Below are 10,181 nucleotides of genomic sequence, written 5' to 3' on the forward strand. Positions count from 1 at the left end.
TTGGTTCCTTTTGGTCCTGCCTGGTGACAAAGGCTCTTTCTTTACGCAATATCATCAGTATTCCTCTTCTAATCTTGAAGCCCAGATGCTTTACAAATTGGCCATGAATGATACTAAATTATTATATCAACTGGGAATCGCAAATCACGATTATTAGTAAGAAATGAGGCTAATTGTTCCAACACATCAAAAAAATAGACGGGGTCCCCCGTCTATTTTTTGGGCTGTTTTTCTACAAATAATGGCGCAAAATAACACTCCATTAATGCCGCATTTGCCGTTGGTGAAACTCATAGATATAAAGACTAGATAGGGCACCCCCATGTCGGGAGCGACTCGCGAATACGTAGCAGCGGCCGCCATGTTGGTGAGGGCGAGAATCTGCGGCGCTGTGTAAACACTATGGGAGGAGGGGGGTGTTTGGGACAGATTTTGTGGTATTTTTCGACCGAAAAGTGTTAATCTTTTTTACCTATGGCATTCTTTGGAATGAGTAGATTGTGAAACAAGGGCAGAAACATGTGTATTTATAGTAATGTAATTACATCAGCCCTAGACATATAGCCCTGAATACGCTGATAAAGGATATGCGGCACCGAAGGTAGATGCAATTGGCATGCTAATTTAAGATTAAATTCGTTTCCCATTATGGCTACCATACTTTATATCTATGTATGCAGTATGCAATGGACAATGATCGACAATAAGTGCAATTTTAGCCCTCACCCGTTCGTAGTTTGTCAGCGTCTTACGAGTAGGGGAAGCCAGGGTGAACGGAGTGAACTCCAGCCGTTCGCCCCTCGACGGAGCATGAACGGAAAAAAATAGGTATGCTGTCCGCGATGTGAGTAAACCAGTGATACCAAATTTCAGGGTACTAGGTCAACGGGTGAACTCAGAGGTCAGGTCAAACACTGGAAATCGAACCAGTAAAGTCACTGGAGTTTGAGATCTTTCGCTATAAAATCGACCAAAACGCGTGAACTGTCGGCGAAATGGGTTACATCATTCCCAATCAACCTCATCTCGAAATCTAGCGAACCGGGTCACATAAGGTCATACAAGGTCAGCGACCTTAGATGACCTCGGATGGCCTTGACACATGGCGGGTCATGTGAAGTGTATTTATGGGCGCCGATCTCGAATCCCGTGTCAATCTTACTTTAAAAAATGATTTGCGGGCACAAATCCGCAAACATAATTAAGGATTACGAATAAAATGAGCAAGATGCTCCGAAAACTGCCCATATGAAGCGCAGCCTTGACCTCGAGGCAAATGCACGTTATCTAGACATCAACACTAAAAAAAACGCATGTAAAATGCATAAAATGCACTAGAAGGCAAGGAAATTCACCCGGATGCGGCAAATCGCAAAATCCGCTTATTTAAGCCCAACATGACCTGACCCGAGCTCCGATGACCCATTCCTCACTTTGAATCAATCCGCGCCCCCTACAGGCACCGACATCGCCCTTGCAGACAGCACCGACGATAGTCGCACAGGCACGTGGCGAGCTAGTGTAACTGTAGCCGCGCCTTCAGCCACGAACACCAGTTTGTGCCGGATCAGCCAGCCACGGAGCAGAGACGGCCGGCAACGAATCGGCAATTAACAGTGCTACATATCGACACGGTCACAAGAGGCGAGGCGTTAACCCAGCGCCCACTGCATTGGTCGCCAGTGGACCCACTCAGTCACTAAGCAATCATCGAAATACGTCTTTTATCGGCCAGACATTGATCTGCTCATTAATATGAAGTGTCCATCCAAATCCACGCTATCCGCCACACAGCAGCTATCGACGGTAGATACCCACTCCAGCGGCAGCTGGCCGCGACTCACTGACACCGGCTAGAGACAGCTGACCGCTGAAATCACCAACACTTCGGCAGGGTATGAGCGGGTCTCAGTCAGATCCCAGGCATGTAACCCGTCCCCACCTTAGCTCATCTGGCAGAGATGATGAAGAGGTGGTAAAGCTGTGTCATGTCGTCCGGCTGGATGTCGCTCACCAGGGCCTCCTGACAGGTGCTACAGCTGACAGAGTCGAGCGCCTTCTTCACCACGAACCCTGCGATGTAGGTGACGATGTTGCCCACCAGACGACAGCCCAGGCTGGAAGTCGTGCTCCGTGATGATGTGGAGTGCCGTGGCACCGTTGTCTGAGGTGGTGGAGGCCGAGGTAGTAAGGCTGGCTCCCCGTCCGCTGGTCGTGTGACCGACTGCCAGGATGCTGGTCGGGTCGAGGGCTGCCACTTTCCCTGTGCTGCCGGGCCGGACGCCGCAGCGGTGGAGCAGGTGCCGGAATATCCCGCAGAACTGTGCGGCACTGGGGTTGTTCCAGCCACCTGGAAGGTTCGATTAGTATCAATAAAATATGGCTAATAGTGTTTAGTGTTAACATACGCCAGGCACAAGTGTTGTATTTGTTGTTAACACATTGTTGACACACACGCACACACACACACGCACACACACACACACACACATGTTGGCAATGGTAAAGCAGTCTCCGAGCATTTGGTAATAATTTTTTGCACTTATTCTGGTTTTAGTGACTGATGGGCCTTTACCCACGCATGACTGGAGGGTGGGGCTCTACAGAGCCCCTCTCCTGTTTTCTGCAATAAAATATTTACATTTATATATTGAAAAAATTAAAATATATATTTGTTGCAATATTTCTAAACCACTAGACGTGTCAATACGAAACTTGCAGTACCTTCGGCTGCATCAATCTGAAACATTTTATAGAAATAAAAATTGTGTAGCTACCATAGGTCGGCCGTAAATGACGTCAGAGTGATCAGTGAAGTCATATTCTGCCAATTTTGATGCAAGAAATTGAACTACAGCAATCGCTCTCGGTGACAGATAACCTGTAACAATATAAAAAATCAAGAGTCTGTAGCTTTTACTTGCCAATGCAGGGTGATCTCTTGACTCTTGAGCCTCATCCCCGGGCGGTGTTTCACGGGACGCTGCTACCACGCTGCTATCAAATTGCGCGAGCTGACGTCACACTTGTGGTAGTGTTGGAGCAATGGGCCTGTTGATGTTTCCATGGAAACCCAATTTGACACGTGTAAAAGCAGCGTGCTGCTATCACCGGTGAAACAGGGCCCTGGTTTGTCAGCAATCAAATCCTGCACATCTATTTGGCATCTTGATTCTTGAGAGACAAATTTCAATTTCAAAAGATACTAGTCTTTAAAGCTGAAACATATTAACAGTTAGTCAGATCAAAACAAGGCCTGTAGCATACAAGTGTAGGATACTGGATTTGCACACAGTACACACTACAAAATACACATAGCAAACAGCAGTGGCGTATCTAGGATTTCTCTCAGGGGGGATCCGCAGTCAAAAGGGCCCTTGACTGACTGGGTTGAAAGGGCCCTTAAGTGGCAAAGGGGCCCTTGAAGCCTGAGTTGAAAGGGCGTTAGCCCGCGCCCCGTAAGGGGGGGGGGGAAACGGCCCCCTGTCCTCTTGCGTAGCTATCTCCTAAATGACTGCAGATATCGCCACGAAACTTTCAGGACCTCTCCGGGCATCCATTTTACACATTGTGACCTTTTTCCAGAGGCTTTGATAGGTTGGCCGCAAATACGTCAGAATGACGTCATGTTCTGCCATTTTCGACCCAAAAAATGTTTCGCAGGAAGAGCTATCAGGCCTACAGAGCTGTAGGAACATGAAAATGTTCCGATATAAAAAGTGTACAATTAACAGGCTTAGGTCAAATCTGAGCACAGTTTACAGAAAGTGCGTTAAAAGAGCTTTGTTTGTTTTGTTGGGTTGGACCCAGGCCCTTTCGGCTTTCGGTCTGACAGGCCATTTCAGGGCCGGAGGGATGATAGGAATTGAGGGAGACATTGGTCTGGGCGGGCACCTTGGTGACTCACTGGGGCTGAGCCTGTCCAACAGGACAGGCCGACCAGCCTCCCAAGTGCTCACTGCACCCGGTTATGAGTGTGCTTCCTTAGGAGCTGCAGTGCGCTCCAATGGGAGCCGCCCGCATGGAATAAAGTTGCCCGTCCAGGTCCAGCCCGGATCAGGGTTTGCGGCATGGAGGAGAAGGATTTGAATGTCCTGAGGATGGAAACGGCGAAAGGGGTGTTAAAAGAGCTATTAACTACGCTTTTCCCCGGTACTGTAGCTCTATTCATTTCCGAATCATGCGGTGGTTTGTTGAAAATTGTCGAAATTGGACCTGAAAATTGGCGAAATTTAACCTTGGATGACCTATGTGAACTGAATTTTGAACTGATCTAAAAAGTGACAGGCGTGATTTCGTCATTATTGTTTGCTTGCGTCCCTTCGAACACTGCCTTAGGCGTGTTGGTACGTGGCTCAGAAGCCGGGTTATAGATGCAGGGGTGCGGAGCCGGAGCTGGAGCCGGAGGAGCCGCCGGTGCCGGCATATTTTGCCTGGAGCCGGAGCCGGAGCCGGAGCCGTGAAACAATATAGCCCGGAGCCGGAGCCGGAGCGGTAAAAAAGGCGGCCACTCCGGCTGTTTTTTTTTTGTTTTGTTTTTTTGAAGAGGAAAACATTATTGACCTAGTTCGGTTTCACAGTGCCTGCAAGGCAGTAAAATATGTGGTATTCAAAATAGCCTTGTTATGCAAATACAGAAACAACGTGAACCAATCCTTCATCTTTTCTTTTCCACCCGTATTTATTTGTATAAAGGATGAACTGAGTACTGGAGTCGAAGCCGGAGCCGGAGCCGGAGCCGAAGCCGATTTTTTTTCTCCGGAGCCGGAGCCGGAGCCGTCTGAAATTTCCACGCCTCCGCATCCCTGGTTAGAAGGACCCTGGCCGGGCGGGGGGGGGGGGGAGCGTGGGTGCCACCACATCGTTTTTTTTTGCGACAGCTCGGAACACGTCGGCAGGCAACAGAGAGCCAAAACTGGGCATAGCTACCTGACCTTTGATGCAAACCGGGCCTTGTGACGCCCGCATTTTCACGGAGGGCCTCTGGTCGTCTTAAGGACCCTCTGTTACCCTCAGGGGGACCCTCTGATGGCCTCTGAAGACCATCACTGGCCTCAAAGGGTCCTCTAGTGGCCTCCATGGACCTTCTGGGTACCTGAAAGGTCCCTCTGTTTTCTCTCCAGGGGCCCTTTTTACCTCAAAAGGTTCTCTTTTACTTCAAATGACCGTATGCTGGTCTAATACATGAGGCCCCTATGTAGTGGCCTAAAATAGCCCTCATATCATCTAAGGTGACCCCCTGTTTGCCTTAGAAAAGAGGTCCCTCCGGGTACCTGAGAGGCCCTGTTTGTGTCCCAAAGGGTCCTTTGCTGGCCTCATAAGGCCCCTAGTTGACCTAAAAAGTCCTCTGATTGTCCAAGGGCCCTCTGTTTACCTCAGAGGGCCAGCTTTTTCCTCAGAGTGCCTGATGACCTCATAGAGCCCATAGTGGCCTGACATAGCCTTCAGATCACCTCATAGGGCCCTCTGTTGTAAGGCTCAAGTGGCCTTCTCAGAGGGCTCCGACTGCCCTGTGACTGACAATTGTCCACTCTTATCCCTCTTTTGGGTGACCTTTTCCCCCTCTGACACCCAAGCCAAAATACGATTTTGGGACACTGACTCCGAGGGCCAGTTGATTTTCAGAGGGCCCTCTTTGAGGTGGATGTTAGGGCCCTCTGTTCGCCTCAGAAGGCCCTCTGGTGGATTTAGACTTCACAGGACCCTATTTTGGCATCAGAGGGCGCCTCTCTGTAGCATCAGAGGGCCCTCGGAGGCCTCAAATGGCCCTATTACATCTCAGAGAGTTGTCTTTGACCTCAGAGGGATCTTTTTTACTTCTTTGTGGTGTCTAAGGGGGCCCTCTGGCCTTTGTTCGCCTCAATGAGCCTTAAGAGGTACTCCGATCACTTCCAAGGACCCTCTTTGATCTCAGAGGGCCTAAACCTCATAGGGCTCATGGTGGTCTGATATAGCCTCATATCACCTCAGAAGGCCCTCCAGTGGCCTCAGAGGGCACTTTGTGACCTTTGAAGGCCCTCCATTCGCCTTAGAGGGCCCTCTTTGATCTCTTTGATCTCTTCGATCTCAGAGGGCCCTTTGTTCACCTCAGAGGGCCCTTTGGTGACCTCCAGGGACCATCTTTGATCTAAGAGGGCCGTCTGGTGGCCTCATAGGGTACCTTGTGGCCTGACATTGACCCTCGTACCTCAGAGGACCTTCTGTTCGTCTTAAGGGGCCCTCTGCTGGTCTTAGAGGGCCCTTTGTGTGCTTGGGAGGCCCCCCTGAGTACCTGAGCGGGCCCTCTGTGTGTTTGAGAGGGCCCTCTGTGTGCCTGAAAGGGTCCTCTGTGTACCTGAGACGGCCCTCTGTTCGCCTGAAAGGGTCCTCTGTGTGCCTGAAAGGGCCCTCTGTGTACCTGAGAGGGCCCTCTGTTTGCCTGCGAGGGCCCTCTGTTTGCCTGCGAGGGCCCTCTGTGTGCCTGAGAGGGCCCTATGTGTGCCTGAAAGGACCCTCTGTGTGTCTCAGAGAACCCTCTGTGTGCCTGAGAGAGCCCTATGTGTGCCTGAGAGGGCCCTCTGTGAGCCTGAGAGGGCCCTCTGTGTGCCTGAGAGGCCCTATGTGTGCCTGAGAGGGCCCTCTGTGAGCCTGAGAGGGCCCTCTGTGTGCCTGAAAGGGCCCTCTGTGTACCTGAGAGGGCCCTCTGTGTGCCTGAGAGGGCCCTATGTGTGCCTGAGAGGGCCCTCTGTGAGCCTCTGTGAGCCTGAGAGGGCCCTCTGTGTGCCTGAAAGGGCCCTCTGTGTACCTGAGAGGGCCCTCTGTTTGCCTGAGAGGGCCCTCTGTGTGTCTAAGAGGACCCTCTGTGTACCTGAGAGCGCCCTCTATGTGCCTGAAAGGGCCCTCTGTGTACCTGAGAGGGCCATCTGTTTGCCTGAGAGGGCCTTCTGTGTGCCTGAGAAGGCCCTATGTGTGCCTGAGAGGGCCCTCTGTGAGCCCTAGAGGGCCCTCTGTGTGCATGAGAGGACCCTCTGTGTGCCTGAGAGGGCCCTCTGTGAGCCTGAGAGGGCCCTCTGTGTGCCTGAGAGGGACCTCTATGTACCTGAGAGGGCCCTCTGTGTGCCTGAGAGGGCCCTCTGTGTGCCTGAGAGGGCCCTATGTGTGCCTGAGAGGGCCCTCTGTGAGCCTGAGAGGGCCCTCTGTGTGCCTGAGAGGGCCCTCTGTGTGCCTGAAAGGGCCCTCTGTTTGCCTGAGAGGGCCCTCTGTGTGCCTGAGAGGACCCTCTGTGAGCCTGAGAGGGCCCTCTGTGTACCTGAGAGGGCCCTCTGCGTGCCCGAGAGGGCTCTCTGTGTACCTGAGAGGGCCCTCTGTGTCTCTGTGTGCCTGAGAGGGCCCTCTGTATCCTTCACAAGGTCCCTCATTGGCCTAAATGTGTCCTCTAATAATCCTCAAAAGAGTTCTACAATACTTTTTCTTTTAGCGAATAAAATGGGAAGTGGTCAAAAGGGCCCTTGAAGTCATTTCAATTTTTCCGTGTTATAAAAAAAAAACTTTTTTCTAGGCTCCAGGGGGGATCCTAGGACCCCCAGGGTCCCCCCTTGGATACGCCACTGGCAAACAGTGAGATTACAGTCATGGAAAAGCATCAGGTTTTTAAAATAATAGTTTACACAGACTTAAATACAAGAATTTAAATGAGCTTCAAATAAAATGAGAAGTGGAGTGAAGTACCTAACAAATAAGGGTATCCATAAATCTGGTGCCACCGTCGGCACATATAAGGTTGGTAGGTTGTAGCCTGTAGGTGGGTAGGTTGTAGGTATGGAGGTTGTATGTAGGTTGAGGTTTGTAGGTTGTAGGTTAGTTAGGTTAGTAGGTAAGGTTAGGTCAAGTAAGATTATGATTTTTATCTTCCTGGGACTTCATATTTACTTGTTAGCACTTAGCATTGATGGTAACGCCAGATTTACTAATACCCTATTTACTGATACTGATAACAGGTGAGCCAAAAGAGCATGAAGTGTAGTTTAAGCTTTACAATGTGAAAACTAATTAGGTAATGACAATCTGAGTTTAGGTGCTCCAACTAACGCACATTTTTACGTCACCCCTGTGCTGTTCATTATTGGGATCAAATGTGTGACACGGTTCACTGGTGCAGATATCACGACGTCTGGCATTTTCACTATCTATCAGCTCTGGTTGAGGGTGAGCGTGGTATGCCACTGCACTCTGAACCCAGAGCGGATAAGAGCCCCCGAGGCATCTGGCATAGTGCATGGATTTTTCGTTTGGCACTGAACTACTATTTAATACTAACTGATGACATTAAGTAAAGTACTTATTTAAAACCTATAATCATAAAACCTTCTTACTTCATAAATATTGTCCATTGAAGGCAACAGTAGAAAGTGAGCAGGCAAAGCAAGTGTAGGTAATGAGTCTGCTTTCCGCTGCCAATGTTCTGGTACCTATTTAGGTAAGCTTTCTTTGTGAAAAATCATATGACTGATGCTCTATCCATGCAAGAATAATTAAAGGATTGTGGTGTGCACAAAAAAAAACATGGGAACTGAATTAAATCTAAAACAGGCATGCCAAGCAAATCTACCTTTGGTGCCGCCTATTCTTCATCAGCGTCAACAGTGCAACATGTCTAAGGCTAACGTAGCCAAATTACAATAGATAAGCATATTTCAGCACTTGTTCCACAATCTACACATTCCAAAGAATGCCGTGAGCAAAAAAGATTATCACTTTTCGGTCCAAAAATACCACAAAATCAGTCTCAAATACCCCCCTCCTCCCGTAGTGTTTACACAGCGCCGCAGATTCCCGCCCTCACAAACATGGCGGCCAGTCGCACGCACTAAAACACTGCCAATGTCCCATCTAGTCTTTTATATCTATGGTGAAACGCGTATATTCGGATGCAGTATGAGTAGAGCATGGGTCCCGAAAAATTCTTCAGAAACTAGAGAAATTCTCGCGGCCACCGGCATTTAGGCGATCTGCTCGTGCTTTTGTCACTGGAGCGCTTCTTTCACGGAGATTGCGCCGGCCGCCTGCAACGGACGAAAAATACACGGCTTTGCAATCCGGCTGATCGTGGGAAAATACAGCCGGAGGTCTCGGCTCTATGCAGGTATACCACCGGGAGAGATGTATTTATTGTATAGTATATACCACTGGCTCGATGTATAGCCTGCAAGTTGGCTTTGGTGCAAACATGTCAAACAGGGTACCTATAGGGCGGATCGATGTAAGCAAATCAGACGTTCAATTGACAATTTTCGATTCTTATTCGATAATTACGACCAATTATATTTTATTTTGGAAAGTGTTATTGGGACCGGAGCAATAAAATCTCATTTTCCCCTGTCTCCTTACCTATCTCCCAAACCCCTTGCTCACGATCATCTTTCCTCTCTTTAGGTATCAGTCTCCTTCCCGTCCTCCCCGAGTCTCTGACAAGTAATATCCATATCTCTAAGTCTTTTCCTTCATCTGATCCTCCTTTCTCTCACCACCCTTCTCTCTCTCTCTCTCTCTCTCTCTCTCTCTCTCTCTCTCTCTCTCTCTCTCTCTCTCTCTCTCTCTCTCTCTCTCTCTCTCTCTCTCTCACCACCCTTCTCTCTCTCTCACCACCCCCCTCTCTCTCTCTCTCTCTCTCTCTCTCTCTCTCGTCCGTCTGTCCATCTCTCCGTCCGTCCGTCCGTCCGCCCTTCCGTCTCTCAGTCCGTCCATCCGTCCGTCCGTTTCTCCATCCGTCCGTCCGTTTCTCCATCCGTCCGTCCATCAGTCACTCTCTCCGTCCGTCCGTCATCAGTCTCTTCGTCCGTCCATCCGTCTCTCCGTCCGTCCGTCCGTCTCTCCGGAGGTGCAACTTTTCCCAAATAGTTCTTGGAACGTCACACAGTATATCGAACCCACATATTACATAGAGGTGCAACTTTTTCAGGTCCCACGTTCACCACGTCCAACGTTCTAACAGGTCCCAATTTTCCTGCCTTTTGGGTCATTGACCTGACCTGGAAGGTCAACCGATGACCTAGGACCTTAAAATTGGGTATCATCGGCTTCCTCTCGTCACGGGCAACACGCTGGTTTTTTCCGCGAAGCTCTAGCTTGATCAGGAGCGAAACGGCAAGGGGTTATACCTTATACGTTCGCGGCTGGAAAAAAAACACCTATACGGGCGAGGG

At 49.7% G+C, this 10,181-nt stretch overlaps 1 long non-coding RNA gene across 1 annotated transcript; it reads right to left on the minus strand.

Annotated features, from left to right (window-relative positions):
• Positions 1 to 498: 498 nt before the first annotated feature.
• On the minus strand, positions 499 to 8,779 carry LOC122371889. The gene is made up of 2 exons (XR_006254790.1): positions 8,588 to 8,779; positions 499 to 2,350 (listed from the first exon to the last, which is right to left on the minus strand). It is a non-coding gene; the product is annotated as an uncharacterized LOC122371889 (long non-coding RNA).
• Between the last annotated feature and the right edge of the window lie 1,402 nt (positions 8,780 to 10,181).

Source organism: Amphibalanus amphitrite, unplaced genomic scaffold (genome assembly GCF_019059575.1).
Source record: "Amphibalanus amphitrite isolate SeventyFive unplaced genomic scaffold, NRLGWU_Aamphi_draft 001289F_arrow, whole genome shotgun sequence".
Lineage (NCBI taxonomy): Eukaryota > Metazoa > Arthropoda > Thecostraca > Balanomorpha > Balanidae > Amphibalanus > Amphibalanus amphitrite.